At 33.3% G+C, this 8,680-nt stretch overlaps 1 long non-coding RNA gene across 6 annotated transcripts in view; it reads left to right on the top strand.

Moving 5' to 3' along the window:
* Positions 1-3,243: 3,243 nt before the first annotated feature.
* The window catches only part of LOC149653967 (uncharacterized), a 29,181-nt gene continuing 23,744 nt past the window's right edge, over positions 3,244-8,680 (top strand). For 2 of the 6 annotated variants that reach the window (XR_016370825.1, XR_016370826.1), the window contains exon 1: positions 3,244-3,946. This is a non-coding gene — a long non-coding RNA (uncharacterized LOC149653967). Of the gene's footprint in view, positions 3,947-4,415; positions 4,573-6,545; positions 7,313-7,781; positions 7,939-8,680 lie in introns of those variants that run through there. The other 4 variants (XR_016370823.1, XR_016370828.1, XR_016370822.1 and 1 more) reach the window with 4 other exon arrangements.

Here is an 8,680-nt window from a genome sequence, read left to right as displayed (position 1 = left end):
TTTGAATGATAATTAACTTAATTACAAGCAAAATAAACTTTCAATGTATTTCCTATGGCCCCTTGCTGGGTGTCTTCAACGCTATACATATCTTAAAATCGCTATATCTTTTAAACCGTAATAGATAGCGTTAATTTGAATGCAGATTTAAATAGAGCACTTAATGATCTTCATTAGGGATAATTTTCATTTAATTTGAATTATAATTAACTTAATTACAAGCAAAATAAACTTTCAATGCATTTCCTATGGCCCCCTGCTGGGTGTCTTCAACGCTATACATATCTTAAAATCGCTATATCTTTTAAACCGTAATAGATAGCGTTAATTTGAATGCAGATTTAAATAGAGCACTTAATTATCTTCATTAGGTTTAATTTACATTTAATTTGAATGATAATTAACTTAATTACATGCAAAATAAACTTTCAATGTATTTCCTATGGCCCCTTGCTGGGTGTCTTCTACGCTATACATATCTTAAAATCGCTATATCTTTTAAACCGTAATAGATAGCGTTAATTTGAAAGCAGAATTAAATAGACCACTTAATTATCTTCATTAGCTGTAATTTGCATTAAATTTAAGTGATAATTAACTTAATTACAAGCAAAATAATTTTTCAATGTATTTCCTATGGCCCCTTGCTGGGTGTCTTCAACGCTATACATATCTTAAAATCGCTATATCTTTTAAACCGTAATAGATAGCGTTAATTTGAAAGCTGAATTAAATAGAGCACTTAATTATCTTCATTAGGGTTAATTTTCATTTAATTTGAATGATAATTAACTTAATTACAAGCAAAATAAGCTTTCAATGTATTTCCTATGGCCCCTTGCTGGGTGTCTTCTACGCTATACATATCTTAAAATCGCTATATCTTTTAAACCGTAATAGATAGCGTTAATTTGAAAGCTGAATTAAATAGAGCACTTAATTATCTTCATTAGCTGTAATTTTCATTAAATTTAAGTGATAATTAACTTAATTACATGCAAAATAAACTTTCAATGTATTTCCTATGGCCCCTTGCTGGGTGTCTTCAACGCTATACATATCTTAAAATCGCTATATCTTTTAAACCGTAATAGATAGCGTTAATTTGAAAGCAGATTTAAATAGAGCACTTAATTATCTTCATTAGGGTTAATGTTCATTTAATTTGAATGATAATTAACTTAATTACAAGCAAAATAAACTTTCAATGTATTTCCTATGGCCCCTTGCTGGGTGTCTTCAACGCTATACATATCTTAAAATCGCTATATCTTTTAAACCGTAATAGATAGCGTTAATTTGAATGCAGATTTAAATAGAGCACTTAATGATCTTCATTAGGGATAATTTTCATTTAATTTGAATTATAATTAACTTAATTACAAGCAAAATAAACTTTCAATGCATTTCCTATGGCCCCCTGCTGGGTGTCTTCAACGCTATACATATCTTAAAATCGCTATATCTTTTAAACCGTAATAGATAGCGTTAATTTGAAAGCAGAATTAAATAGACCACTTAATTATCTTCATTAGCTGTAATTTGCATTAAATTTAAGTGATAATTAACTTAATTACAAGCAAAATAATTTTTCAATGTATTTCCTATGGCCCCTTGCTGGGTGTCTTCAACGCTATACATATCTTAAAATCGCTATATCTTTTAAACCGTAATAGATAGCGTTAATTTGAAAGCTGAATTAAATAGAGCACTTAATTATCTTCATTAGGGTTAATTTTCATTTAATTTGAATGATAATTAACTTAATTACAAGCAAAATAAGCTTTCAATGTATTTCCTATGGCCCCTTGCTGGGTGTCTTCTACGCTATACATATCTTAAAATCGCTATACCTTTTAAACCGTAATAGATAGCGTTAATTTGAAAGCTGAATTAAATAGAGCACTTAATTATCTTCATTAGCTGTAATTTTCATTAAATTTAAGTGATAATTAACTTAATTACATGCAAAATAAACTTTCAATGTATTTCCTATGGCCCCTTGCTGGGTGTCTTCAACGCTATACATATCTTAAAATCGCTATATCTTTTAAACCGTAATAGATAGCATTAATTTGAATGCAGATTTAAATAGAGCACTTAATTATCTTCATTAGGTTTAATTTACATTTAATTTGAATGATAATTAACTTAATTACATGCAAAATAAACTTTCAATGTATTTCCTATGACCCCTTGCTGGGTGTCTTCTACGCTATACATATCTTAAAATCGCTATATCTTTTAAACCGTAATAGACAGTGTTAATTTGAAAGCAGATTTAAATAGAGCACTTAATTATCTTCATTAGGGTTAATTTTCATTTAATTTGAATGATAATTAACTTAATTACAAGCAAAATAAACTTTCAATGTATTTCCTATGGCCCCTTGCTGGGTGTCTTCAACGCTATACATATCTTAAAATCGCTATATCTTTTAAACCGTAATAGATAGCGTTAATTTGAATGCAGATTTAAATAGAGCACTTAATTATCTTCATTAGGTTTAATTTACATTTAATTTGAATGATAATTAACTTAATTACATGCAAAATAAACTTTCAATGTATTTCCTAACCGTTAGTTAGTTTTGTGCTACGCCATCTATAGCGAGATAAATTAACTGCGTTAATGTTATTTAAACTTTCAAGTTTCAAAGAAATATTTGCGTAGTTAATTACGACTATTTAAGCTTCAATTGCCTCTGTAATCAAAATAATTAAACATTGTAGTTTTTAACATCGGCGCTTGCCTTGTATAGATGTCGCCACACTATTAGTCCGAATTCTATAATTCGTTATATCTTTTAAACCGTAATAGATAGCGTTAATTTCAAAGCAGATTTAGATAGAGGAGTTAATGGGCGTTATTATCCGTAATTTTCATTTAATTTGAATGATAATTAACTTAATTAGAAGCAAAATAAGATTTTATGGTATAGGTGTTTTCAGATCTCAAATTTCAAAAAAAGCCGCTGCGTTAATAGTGTGGCGACATCTATACAATACAAACTCAAATATTATTTGAATTTAAAACTACAATGTTTAATTATTTTGATTGCAGTTAATACTATACCTTACTTATTCATAAGTAATTCTGCAATTAGTTCTTTGAAACAACAAAGTTTTAATTAATCACAATGCAGTTCAATTTTTAACATATAGATGGCGAAACCCGCCTATCAAGATACAAGTATAGACGGAGTAGCAAGAATATGTGTAGCTAGAGCGAGAATGGAGAATTACATAGCTGGAATCGCCTTCTTTGTGTCGTTACTGCCGTCGTGACGTCGTAATCAATCAAAACTACGCAATATTTATTGGCCAGAATGTCCAGTGAGCCCCCCTTTAGTTTTTAAAAGCATTATAGGACATTAAAATATTATTAAACAATGCTTAATTCTCTGTGCTTATTTCCGGTCCTATCTGTGGCCGGCATCAGCTGAGTTCATCATGGCAGCCTGTGCTTAGCTCCTGTGTGACATTTCGTGTTTGCACCTTTATTTAGTTTAATTGAACCAAGTTCTTTCGTTAATTGCAATTAAAAATGGTTAAGAAGTGTTCAAACCATGATTACGCGAAAGAAACTTTAGTTTTTTATTGAGTTTTAAAGGCCAAAGGTAATCGAAAAAGCAATAATTATGGAAAAGTACCAAGGCTTAAGCAATGTTTAGATAGTGTTAGAACACAAGATAGGCCTTTTTAAATGTAATTAACGCATTTTAATTTAATATTTGGGGCAACCCGCTGCTATAATGGATACAAAACAACCCCCAAAAGTACTTGGGGCGTTTAAAACCAGTCGTGTTATCCAAGTAGAGACTGTTATCAAAAGACATGCATGGCAAGGAGCTGTACAGCCGCTACATCGTTCTCTGCTGAAAAATCACTTTGTGTGGGCTCCTACAGTTTGAAGAAACTCGAGTAACACTTCGCTTAATGCCTGGTAAGTACCTCTTTAATTAATTATGGTGTCCAATTATTATAGCATTAAAATGTAAAGAGCTCAAAAGGTACAGGCTCCAAATGGTTTACGTTAGGCTTAGGTTTTATGGCTCGTAACTCTGGTTCTACTAGAGATACGGGGATGTCCTTTGAGTATGTTATAGTCCAATTTGTCCCCTTTCCAACGATACTAAAAACACAGGGCTACGACAAACGGGGGTCGAGTAATTAAGCAAAATTTTAATAAACATTCGCTCCGTTGAATTAAGACGGACTTATTTTACAAAACACCCATTAACTCCGGTTCTACTAGAGATACGGGGTTGTCCTTTGAGTATGTTATAGTCCTATTTGTCCCCTTTCCAACGATACTAAAAACTTAGGAATAGGACAAACAGGGGCCGAGTAATTAAGCAAAACGTAAACAATCAAACCCCACCATAGGATTAACATTAGACTATACTTTGCAGGCTCGTAACTCTGGTTCTATGATCCTATAGTCCAACGGGGCAAGAAGGGCAGGTCCAGTCTAAGAAGGCCAGTTTCAAAAATACTCACCAAGGAAAGAAATGAAAATGAAAACTCATTCAAATTTGTCATTTTTTAATAAAATTCATGGAAATCTCAGTGAAACTTTTTTAATACGCTTCTGAAACCATTTTTTTCCGATTCCTCGCCTTGAAATTAATCAGGAAATATATTTTCCTTGTTAATGTACCTTAATTAGAAGCCGTAATTAAGGGAAATGCTCAACTGGGGGAAGCGTCACACTTCTAGTTAGACTGTTACTTATAATTTTATGGCTTTTTTTGGGGTTTTTGTGGGTTTTATTTGGGTTTTTGTTGGTTTTAATGGGGTTTTTCTGGGTTTTATTGGGGTTTTTGTGGGTTTTATTGGGGTTTTTGTGGGCTTTATTGGGGTTTTTGTGGGTTTTATTGGGTTTTTGTGGGTTTTATTTTGTTTTTATATGGTTTAATTGGGTTTTATTGGGGTTTTATTGGGTTTTTGTGGGTTTTATTGGGGTTTTTGTGTATTTTATTGGCGTTTTTGTGTATTTTATTGGCGTTTTTGTGGGTTTTACTGGGTTTTTATATGGTTTAATTGGGTTTTATTGGGTTTTTATATGGTTTAATTGGGTTTTATTGGGGTTTTGTGGGTTTATTGGGTTTTTATATGGTTTAATTGGGGTTTTTGTGGGTTTTATTGGGTTTTTATATGGTTTAATTGGGTTTTATTGGGGTTTTTGTGGGTTTTATTGGGTTTTTATATGGTTTAATTGGGTTTTATTGGGGTTTTGTGGGTTTTATTGGGGTTTTTGTGGGTTTAATTGTGTTTTTTGTGGGTTTAATTGTGTTTTTTGTGGGTTTTATTGGGTTTTATTTTGTTTTTATAGGTTTTATTGGGGTTTTTCTGGATTTTATTGGGGATTTTCCGGGTTTTATTGGGTTTTTTCTGGATTTTATTGGGGTTTTTCTCGGTTTTATTGAGTTTAATTGGGTTTTATTGGGTTTTTCAGTGTTTTATTGGGTATAGTTGGGTTTTTCTGGGTTTAATTGGGATTTTTGTGGGTTTTATTTGGGTTTTTGTGTGTTTCTCTGGGTTTTTCTGGGGTTTTAAATTGTTTAAATGGGTTTTTCTGGGTTTTATTGGGGTTTCCTTCTTTCCAACGTCTTTTTGCCTTTCTTATTTAAAATTAATTTAAGTTTAATTAAGCGATTCTGACGTAGAAAACTATGAGGAATCGAAAGAAAGTGGTCCCAACATCGCGCAACTAGCGGTTCATTAGTTATTGCACTAATTACGACCATATCCTTTCCAAACTGTGGAAACACCCTGTACATTCATGGTGACGATCATTAATTTGAGTTAAAACCTTAATTATCTTAATTTTTAAATGAATATTCTTATTGTGTGTTGTCACGTGACCCGTTAAATATATTTTACTCGTTAATATAACTTAATTGGAAGCCGTAATTAAGGAAAACCACTGACACTTGTAGCTCACAAACCCCTGGACACAAAACTTAAAAGCGCTATATCTTTTAAACCGTAATAGATAGAGCTAATTCGAAAGCAGATCTAGATAGAGCACCTAATGACGATTATTAGCTGTAATTTTCATTAAATTTGAATGATAATTAACTTAATTAGAAGCCGTAATTAAGGAAAAACCCCTCACACTTTTAGCTCACAAAACCCCTGGACACAAAATTTAAAAGCGCTATATCTTTTAAACCGTAATAGATAAAGCTAATTTGAAACTTGAGTTAGATAGAGGACTTAATGGAGATTATTATCTGTAATTTTCATTAAATTTGAATGATAATTAACTTAATTAGAAGCAAAATAAGATTTTATGGTATGGGTGTTTTCGGATCTCAAATTTCAAAAAAAGCCGCTGCGTTAATAGTGTAACGCCATCTATACAATACAAACTCAAATATTATTTGAATTTAAAACTACAATGTTTAATTATTTTGATTGCAGTTAATACTATACCTTACTTATTCATAAGTAATTCTGCAATTAGTTCTTTGAAACAACAAAGTTTTAATTAATCACAATGCAGTTCAATTTTAAACATATAGATGGCGAAACCCGCCTATCAAGATACAAGTATAGACGGAGTAGCAAGAATATGTACAGCTAGAGCGAGAATGGGAAACATAAAGCTGGAATCGCCTTCTTTGTGTCGTTACTGCCGTCGTGACGTCGCAATCAATCAAAACTACGCAATATTTATTGGCCACAATGTCCAGTGACCCCCCTTTAGTTCTTAAAAGCATTATAGGACATTAAAATATTATTAAACAATGCTTAATTCTCTGTGCTTATTTCCGGTCCTTTCTGCGACCGGCATCAGCTGAGTTCATCATGGCAGCCTGTGCTTAGCTCCTGTGTGACATTTCGTGTTTACACCTTTAATTAGTTTAATTAAACCAAGTTCTTTCGTTAATTGCAATTAAAAATGGTTAAGAAGTGTTCAAACCATGATTACGCGAAAGAAACCATCGTGTTTTATTCAGTTCTATAGACTAAAGGTAATCGAAAAAGCAATGTTTATAGAAAAGTACCAAGGCTTAAGCAATGTTTAGATAGTGTAGAACACAAGATAGGGCTATTTAAATGTAATTAACGCGTTTTAATTTAATATTAGGGGCAACCCGCTGCAATAATGGATACAAAACAACCCCTCATAAGTACTTGGGGCGTTAAAAACCAGTCGTGTTATCCAAGTAGAGACTGTTATCAAAATACATGCATGGCAAGGAGCTGTACAGCCGCTACATCGTTCTCCGCTGAAAGATCACTTTGTGTGGGCTCATACAGTTTGAAGAAACTAAAGAAACACTTCGCTTAATGCCTGGTAAGTACCTCTTTAATTAATTATCGTGTCCAATTATAATAGCATTAAAATGTAAAGAACTCAAAAGGTACAGGCTCCAAATGGTTTACGTTAGGCTTAGGTTTTATGGCTCGTAACTCTGGTTCTACTAGAGATGGGGGGATGTCCTTTGAGTATGTTATAGTCCAATTTGTCCCCTTTCCAACGATACTAAAAACACAGGGCTACGACAAACGGGGGTCGAGTAATTAAGCAAAATTTTAATAAACATTCGCTCCGTTGAATTAAGACGGACTTATTTTACAAAACACCCATTAACTCCGGTTCTACTAGAGATACGGGGTTGTCCTTTGAGTATGTTATAGTCCTATTTGTCCCCTTTCCAACGATACTAAAAACTTAGGAATAGGACAAACAGGGGCCGAGTAATTAAGCAAAACGTAAACAATCAAACCCCACCATAGGATTAACATTAGACTATACTTTGCAGGCTCGTAACTCTGGTTCTATGATCCTATAGTCCAACGGGGCAAGAAGGGCAGGTCCAGTCTAAGAAGGCCAGTTTCAAAAATACTCACCAAGGAAAGAAATGAAAATGAAAACTCATTCAAATTTGTCATTTTTTAATAAAATTCATGGAAAACTCATTGAAATTTTTTTAATACACTTCTGAAACCATTTTTTTCCGATTCCTCGCCTTGAAATTAATCAGGAAATATATTTTCCTTGTTAATGTACCTTAATTAGAAGCCGTAATTAAGGGAAATGCTCAACTGGGGGAAGCGTCACACTTCTAGTTAGACTGTTACTTATAATTTTCACACTAAACTTTGGAGGCTCGTAACTCTGGTTCTACTAGAGATACCCGGATGTCCTTTGAGTATGTCATAGTCCTATTTGTCCCCTCTCCAACGATACTAAAAACGTAAGGTTCCACCAATCAGGGGCCGAGGAATTAGGAAAAATGTTCATAAACATTTGCTCCATAGGATTAAGACGGACTTATTTTACATAACACCTATTAACTCCGGTTCTACTAGAGATGCCGGGATGTCCTTTGAGTATGTCGTAGTCCTATTTGTCCCCTTTCCAAGGATACTTAAAACTTAGAGCTATGACAAACAGGGGCCGAGTAATTAAGCAAAATGTTCATAACCACCATACCCTCCGTTACACTAACCTTTGGAGGCTCGTAACTCTGCTTCTAACCTTTTCGTGTTACTGTTATGATGTTTAGCTTAGGATAGGGTTGTTTTAGAGACATTTTGACCCTTAGAAGGGCAGATACGGAAGGTTTTTCCCGTTTTATGGCTCTATCTATCTCACTCGTTTAACCAACCCACTGCGTCATTCGTTTAGCTTACCCGAGCTTACCCACCCCTCGACGCT

The sequence above is a fragment of the Phalangium opilio genome, unplaced genomic scaffold (assembly GCF_054372755.1).
Source record: "Phalangium opilio isolate 3A_F unplaced genomic scaffold, DU_Popi_V2 ptg000081l_1, whole genome shotgun sequence".
NCBI lineage: Eukaryota > Metazoa > Arthropoda > Arachnida > Opiliones > Phalangiidae > Phalangium > Phalangium opilio.
Note: the sequence above shows the minus strand (reverse complement) of the source record. Positions and strands in the feature narration are given on the sequence as shown.